Source organism: Asparagus officinalis, chromosome 8, assembly GCF_001876935.1.
Source record: "Asparagus officinalis chromosome 8, Aspof.V1, whole genome shotgun sequence".
NCBI classification, from domain to species: domain Eukaryota; kingdom Viridiplantae; phylum Streptophyta; class Magnoliopsida; order Asparagales; family Asparagaceae; genus Asparagus; species Asparagus officinalis.
This window is the reverse complement of record NC_033801.1, coordinates 58,048,577-58,055,500: the sequence shown is the minus strand read 5'-3', so window position 1 is coordinate 58,055,500 and position 6,924 is coordinate 58,048,577.

Genomic DNA, 6,924 nt, shown 5'->3' with positions numbered 1-6,924 from the left:
TGGAATTTAACAATGGGAATGTTAAGTGCACAGACGCATTGGAAGTTTGAGTGGATTCCACCGAAAGGAATTTTGGTGGTCCCGTCATTAATTAGTCTGATCGATGAGGATTTTGTGGTGGAAGACTGTGAGTCGTCGAATACCAATGGGAGTTTTGTGAGGGAAGATTGATCCAACGAAGTGATCAAATCTCGTCTCAGCAAAAGAGTGTTCGGAAATCACCATGGGGGTTTAGTGTTTATCACTTTGTTTGTAATGATCGGGTTATCCCTAAGAAAATTACATATAGCATTCTTCCGGGATCTTCCCGTTACATCAACCATTCACCCCCAGCTTTTCTTACGAAACTGGGTTTATCATTATATTCAGCTGCATGATCTGGTTATCCTTAGGAGTACCATGCATGGCACCCTCTAGGAACTTCCCGTGAAAAAAAGGAAATAGTTTAGACTCATGTACCTGTTGGAGTATCGAGGAGCAGTTTATACTCGTATACTCTTCGGAGTGGTGCACCGTCATTCGGCTTATTCTAGCTTTATGACGCCAGAGTCGATTAGATCTTGAATCTTGTTCTTTAGACCAAAACAAATCTCAGTAGGATGGAGAACCCTCCTGTGATACGCACAGTAGTTTGGGTCCGTAATCCTCTTAGCTCCCTCCTGATATTTAATAGGTGGTAGTTCAATCTTACTGTTATTCAGGAGGTACTCGAAAATATCCAGAACTTCCTCATCCTTGAAAGAGTACTCTTTTTGGAGTCCCGGATCTGAAGCCCTTTGCAACTTTTGAGGTTGTTGTTGTGACGTCTGATTATTATCATTAGCAATCGCAGGCATTGACTGTTGGCTTCTTTCGATCTTCTTCCTTCTGAGGAAGCGTTCGGCTTGTTCACCGTGCATCTTCAAATCTTTCGAAGTCTTGGATGGGTTTAATCCCATAACTCTCAACCCGTCCAAAGAGAGGTCGTTGTGGCAAGTTTGTAGGATGAATTCCTCTGTTATCGGATCTCGGCAATTTATTACCTTATTCCGAAAGCGTTTAACAAAGTCGGCGACTATTTCTCCATCTTTTTGCTTCTCATCGAAGAGTGTCCTGATGGATACCTCAGCGTCGTCATCAAAAAAGTTACCAAGGAATGAGCTCTCTATATCGTCCCAGCTGTTGATGCTTCCAGGCTTGAGACGACGGTACCAATCGAAGGCAGGCCCGCGAAGGGTGCCGAAGAATGACCGAACCATCAAGGCTTTATTGCCGGAGATTGTGCCCAAGTAGGACTTGAAGTAGATTAGATGCTGAGTGGGCGAGCCTTTCCCGTCGAACGGCGTGAAGTTGATCAGGTTGAACTTCACCGGATACGGGATCGAATCCCACTCTCTCGGGTAAGGACACAGAATACCGGTCTTCTTTACCTGTAAGGACCATGAAATTTTGATACTAGTTAAAATAAATCTTCTGGTATTTTAAAATATTCAATTATTATTATTAAAAAGAGTATTTGTATTTTACCGGCCTTCTAGAATTTTCTATGATTTAAAAATCTGATTTTTTATATTTCTTTAATGACTTTGATAATCATAAATTAAATAATTACGGTTAAAACTTTTAAATTAATATTGTTGTATTATTGTTAATTTTATTATTATAATTGTTAATTAATTACAAGAATTTATCCCCTAATCATTCCTATTTCCCCCTATTTATTTATTTTATTGTTAATTAATACCTATTAATCCCTAACCCTAATCCATACATTATTTAAACCCTTTGTCTCTTTTTCCATGTTACCAAGCCGCCAGAGAAAACCCCCTCCCTTCTCTCTCTTCATTCTCTCTCCCTCTCCATCTCACCGACCACCAAGCCAACCTCCTCCTTTGCCCCGCGCCACCCTCAACTCCATCTCCTCACCGTCAGTCCCAACTTCGCCGTCGCTCAGATCCACCAGAGCCTCCACCTCAGTTCCGTCCTCCTCTTCTGCAGTTCGCCGGCGCTCCTCCAACCACGCGAGCCTTCCATTGCAGCAACGACGCCGATCCCTGCTCGCTGTCCAGACCCGCTGCCCTCCGACGACCAATGCCTCCATCGCACGCCATATGTTCGACGGTATGCCAACAGCCCTGTTGAGCCCCTCGGTGATGACAACCGCCATCGTCGTCGCCGTCCTCAAACATTGCCATCACCCCCTCGACGGCAAGCATTTTTGTCTTGCTCTTTGTTGAATTCGTTCTCATTATTATTATGCAAGCATATCTTTCCTCAAATTCTTTTCTAAAATTTTTACCTTCATGCAAGCATTCCTTTTAACTTTTTCCGTTATATTTTTCCATAATTGGCAAGCCTTCATTTCGTCCTTGATTTGAAATTTCTTGAAATCTTTTGTTAGTATCCCCGTATTTGGTTCATATCTAGTTCGCCGCTTATGATCATTGTATACATGTTTTGTTGTAGAGTCATATATTATGTACTAGTTTATTTCTGTTACTAGAGCAAGTGATCATAAATGTGTGGTGGTACAACTCCACATACAGCTATGACGTGAGAGTACTATAGATATTAGTTAGTAGGTTGGTTTTTATTATGTATAAATATTACACAATTATTAATGTATAACACTAGCTACATTATCTATGAATGAAATCATCTGCGTCTATTGGAACCTAGGACACCTCATTGGCACTCATTTTAGATCAATATATCAGATATGTACAGATTAATGTATTTATACAGCAGATACTAGTGTCTAGTTTAAAAAGATCGATCAAATTAGCATTGTATGATTTGCCATATTCATAACATATGAACACAATTAAGTGTATACAGGTAAGTCTAAAACATGTGGTTAAATATGATATCATCAAATCATAATATAGTATACTTTAATGCGGGTCAACCATTTCAGGGATTTATGGATGACTATCATTGGATTCTTGTTGTTTTATAGCTGAGATAGGTTAAGTTTCTTTTTACCTCTCGTTAATTCATGGATATCGATACACTAACTTAAATTCCCATTCTTTATTGTCCTAAGATGATCAGCTTTGAGGTATGACATCTGAAAGTGTGAGACACAACTAATTTAGTTGGACGAAGTAACATATCACATGATATTTTTTTTATTATCACTAAATCACTAGTTGATGACTTGCAGCAGAGCCTGTCAGGATGGTGGTTTGTGCTAACTGGTGGAAGGAAATATTTCAAAGATCTTCCATTTTTGCATTTCCTTAAAGTAATCTAGGGGCAGTACTATCCTGCAGTTGTTTGGGAACACTACGTGATATTAGATTCTTTTTTTTCTGTTGGAAGAAAATTATCCGAACTAGTTGGCTAAAAAATAATAATAATAATAATAATAATAATAACTTACTAGTACTTAATTTAGCCTTCATCAGGAATTTGTTTTTTTTTGGACTATTTGAACAATCTTTTACATATCCTACCATTACTATATTAGATTAGATCAGACAGGCTGAAAGTGTTTCGTTCTTTTATGATTATAATAATTTATTTACCAATGAATAGTGACACTTTTGTTTGCTTGATACGCATTGAGGATTTTTGTGAAACCTTGGCTGTCTATAACCCATGTATTCTATGATACCCGATATGTTCTCCATTTTTTTGTAGATGGAAGCTTTATATTTTTATATTATTTAGTTATAACACTATAACTTGTATGAAACTATTACTTTATGTGAACCTATATATACTTGAATCCAACTGTGGGTTTAAATCCTTGTCCGAGTAAGTGTGATCGATGTAATTTCTGGTAGATGTTTACTTTGTTACTGATATAGCATGCCATTAGATATCTTTTTGCATTTGACAATGCATGATTACTGTGGTTGAAAATACAAGACTGGTCTGGTATTGATAGTGGATATCACCTGAAATGTCATGATTAGATTATTTGTGTTGATATGCATGATTTGATGGAGAATTGTTGTTTGATCACCTAGTTGCCATCCAATAGGAGAGACTGTGCATGAAGACGACTCCTGTAAAAATATGATTTATAAGCGTGCTTTCATAGCATGGCTATGCTCTCGATATCGACATCCCGATATGAGATTTTTCCTTGGCTATTACTATTATAGCATCGACTAGACGATGCACCTCTCTTGATTGGACATGTTCTGGGTCACGGTTATTTTCATGGTTTTACAGAAGTCGTTCCACGGTAATACTGTGGTTAGTGCACAACATTTCATGCACAGTCACTTAAAATTTTAATCGATAAACATGGGGTTTATAAAGGGGAATTAGACGGAGAATGTAACATGTATATAAACGGGTATATGCGCATTCCTGATATCCTGAGTTATATATACATGGGCCAAAGAGCCAATTCATGACTTGAAGCCGTGTTCCCGGGACGGTTTACGGGGAACCGATTTATATACATGAAAATATTCTTCTCTAAATTCAAATAACATGTAAAATAAGAATAATGTGTTTATATGCTTTGTGATAGATTTGGCATGCGGTTTCCTTGTTTGGATTATTCCCTCGACGTACTCATCTCTCATATTTTGGGTTTCTAAATCTTACCTCCTTTTAGTATAGGGTATAAGATGTATGCTTTAGGGTAGACCTTGTTTGATGTCCATGTTTAGAAATTTTCCTTTATCATCTTTAACTTAGTTTTCATCTTATTTTTGATTTATAAGAGTATCATATTTCTTTTATCACTGAAAAATTTAGAATTTATCTTTTCTTTATATCTACCACTTATACTTGTACGTCCATAATTTACTCATTTTACATGCTTGCTGGGAGTTTTCTGACTCCCCTGGGGTTTGCATACCCCAGACTTGGGAATTGTTCTTTCTTCGCAGGACCAAAAGAACTTTAAGGATTAAGACCAGCGACAGTGATCACCTTCTCTCTCTTCACTCTCTCAGCTTCAGTTATGGAGTCTTTCTTGTAATCACTTGTGGTACTCTAGACTAAGATGTATTTTTCCTCTTTCCTATTTGAATAGTTGTGGACATGTAAGAGAGCTTGTCTTTTCAGAGTTTCTTTATCTATCTAGTTCCTTTGTTATTTTAGTTACATGCTCTATGTAGTAGATCTTTTGGTAATATATCTGATTACAGGATGATCCAGAGGCGTGAATGTAACCGTATGGTTGCATTGCCGACCGAGTCACGCTCCAAATTATCTCGTTTTGGACCCGGGGCGTGACATTACCTCTCGAGCAGACATTAGAGCGTTAATTTTGCTCTCGAGGTCTTTCATCTTCTCGTCCTCGACTGTATCATGTTTTGGACGATTTCCAAGAGGAACAATGTGGTCACCCCCGGCATTATTATCTTTGGCGGGACCACCCCCAGCGTTGTTATTTGTAAGGGATGCATTTGAACCACCCCCAGTATTTTTGGGTGGTGCGTCGGCCATGATGATTCCGTCCACTCCTGGATCGCTGTCAACTACGACGTTCTGGGTGCGGCGGCTAGATTCACCAAGTTGATTGGATAGAACCTGCATCTGTCGGTCATGCTCTTCCTTCATCTGTATCATGGCTATTTCTAATTCTAACTTAAAGTTTTCTTTTTGCTTAGCCAAAGCATCCTCGATGACCTTGGTCATTTGTTCAGCGTTGATCATGATTCAACGTTGATCATGAACGCCTCATAAGATTGTCCTATGCTGGACACCGTATTGTCAGAAGTGATGGCAGAGTTCGCATTTGATGCTTTATCATCTGAGGATAATCCGCTATTCATCCTCTGATAGCCCTTACGCCTAGTAGTTCCTGCGCATAACCGAGTTATACGTTGGGATACGTCCGAAAAATGACGAGAACTGAAACTTCGCGTTGACTTCCCTTTATCAGCCATATTGATAGTGACCACTGGGAGTTCTTCGTCTTGCGCAGTTGATCTTTTTCTACGGAAACGCCTTGGCTTAGTTTCCAACGCTTTATAGGAAAGCCTTTGGAATACCGAGACCCTCTGTGGAGCGGTCTAGGGGTAGCTACACGCTGATAATACTGTCCTGATAATTTTGGTACACGGACAGTGAGAGTCCGCTTTCCGGGTACCTCTCTTTTGAGATTTATTCGTACCCCCAGCCCGATAGTACAACTCATCGACGTTGCGGTCAGAGTAACCTATCGGCTATTTACATGAATTCTCAGGTATAACGCGTTTGTCTGCTTGACACGTTTTCTTCTGAGTAAACAACGCCTTGTTGGCGTCTGTAGGAGTCACTCGTTTGGAATCACACTTTTCTGAGGGTGAAACCTTAACGGGCTCCTGGCCTTCTATACGTACCCCCAAGCGGGCGGTTACAGGAATCAACTTGTTAGGAGGTCACGTACGACCCCCAGTCTGGATGTTTGCTCGGGGTTCCTTCAACTGTCCTAAGCGTTCCTTAATAGGCGCCATGCCTCGATCTTCAGGTAGAGAACCGAGGTGATCTTTCAATGGAATTCTAACTCTGGGGAGGTCCATACCGCCGTAGGGTTCTACCGGAGGCGTGGGAACAGAAGGAGCGGGATCCAAAGTTGATGAAGGCTGGGGAGCAACGTCGCCTGCTTTTGCCTTAGGCGTTGATTTAGCCTTTGGCATCCAAGTTTGTTTGGATCTCGGCGATCTCTTAACCGCCTCTTCCTTTTGTGTTTCTTGTGCTTTTCACACCAGGATCTGGGCATGCGCAAGAAGTGCGTGACGCTTCTGAATGCACCCCTCAAGAGTGGAATGGTTCCGTTTTGACATGAACCCATTCGTTAGTAGGTGGTTGGGAGGAGGTTCTTGAAGCTTGCTGCTGGAACACTTGGCGCCTTCTGAGTTTCAGATCCGCATCATAGCAGATCCCGTCAACAGGCTTCAAAGCCTTGGCAAATTGGCGTGCGAGATGTTGACGGCGCCTTTGACGAGCCCTCTTCGTCAGCACTGGTGCACTTTTAACGGGCAACTCTTT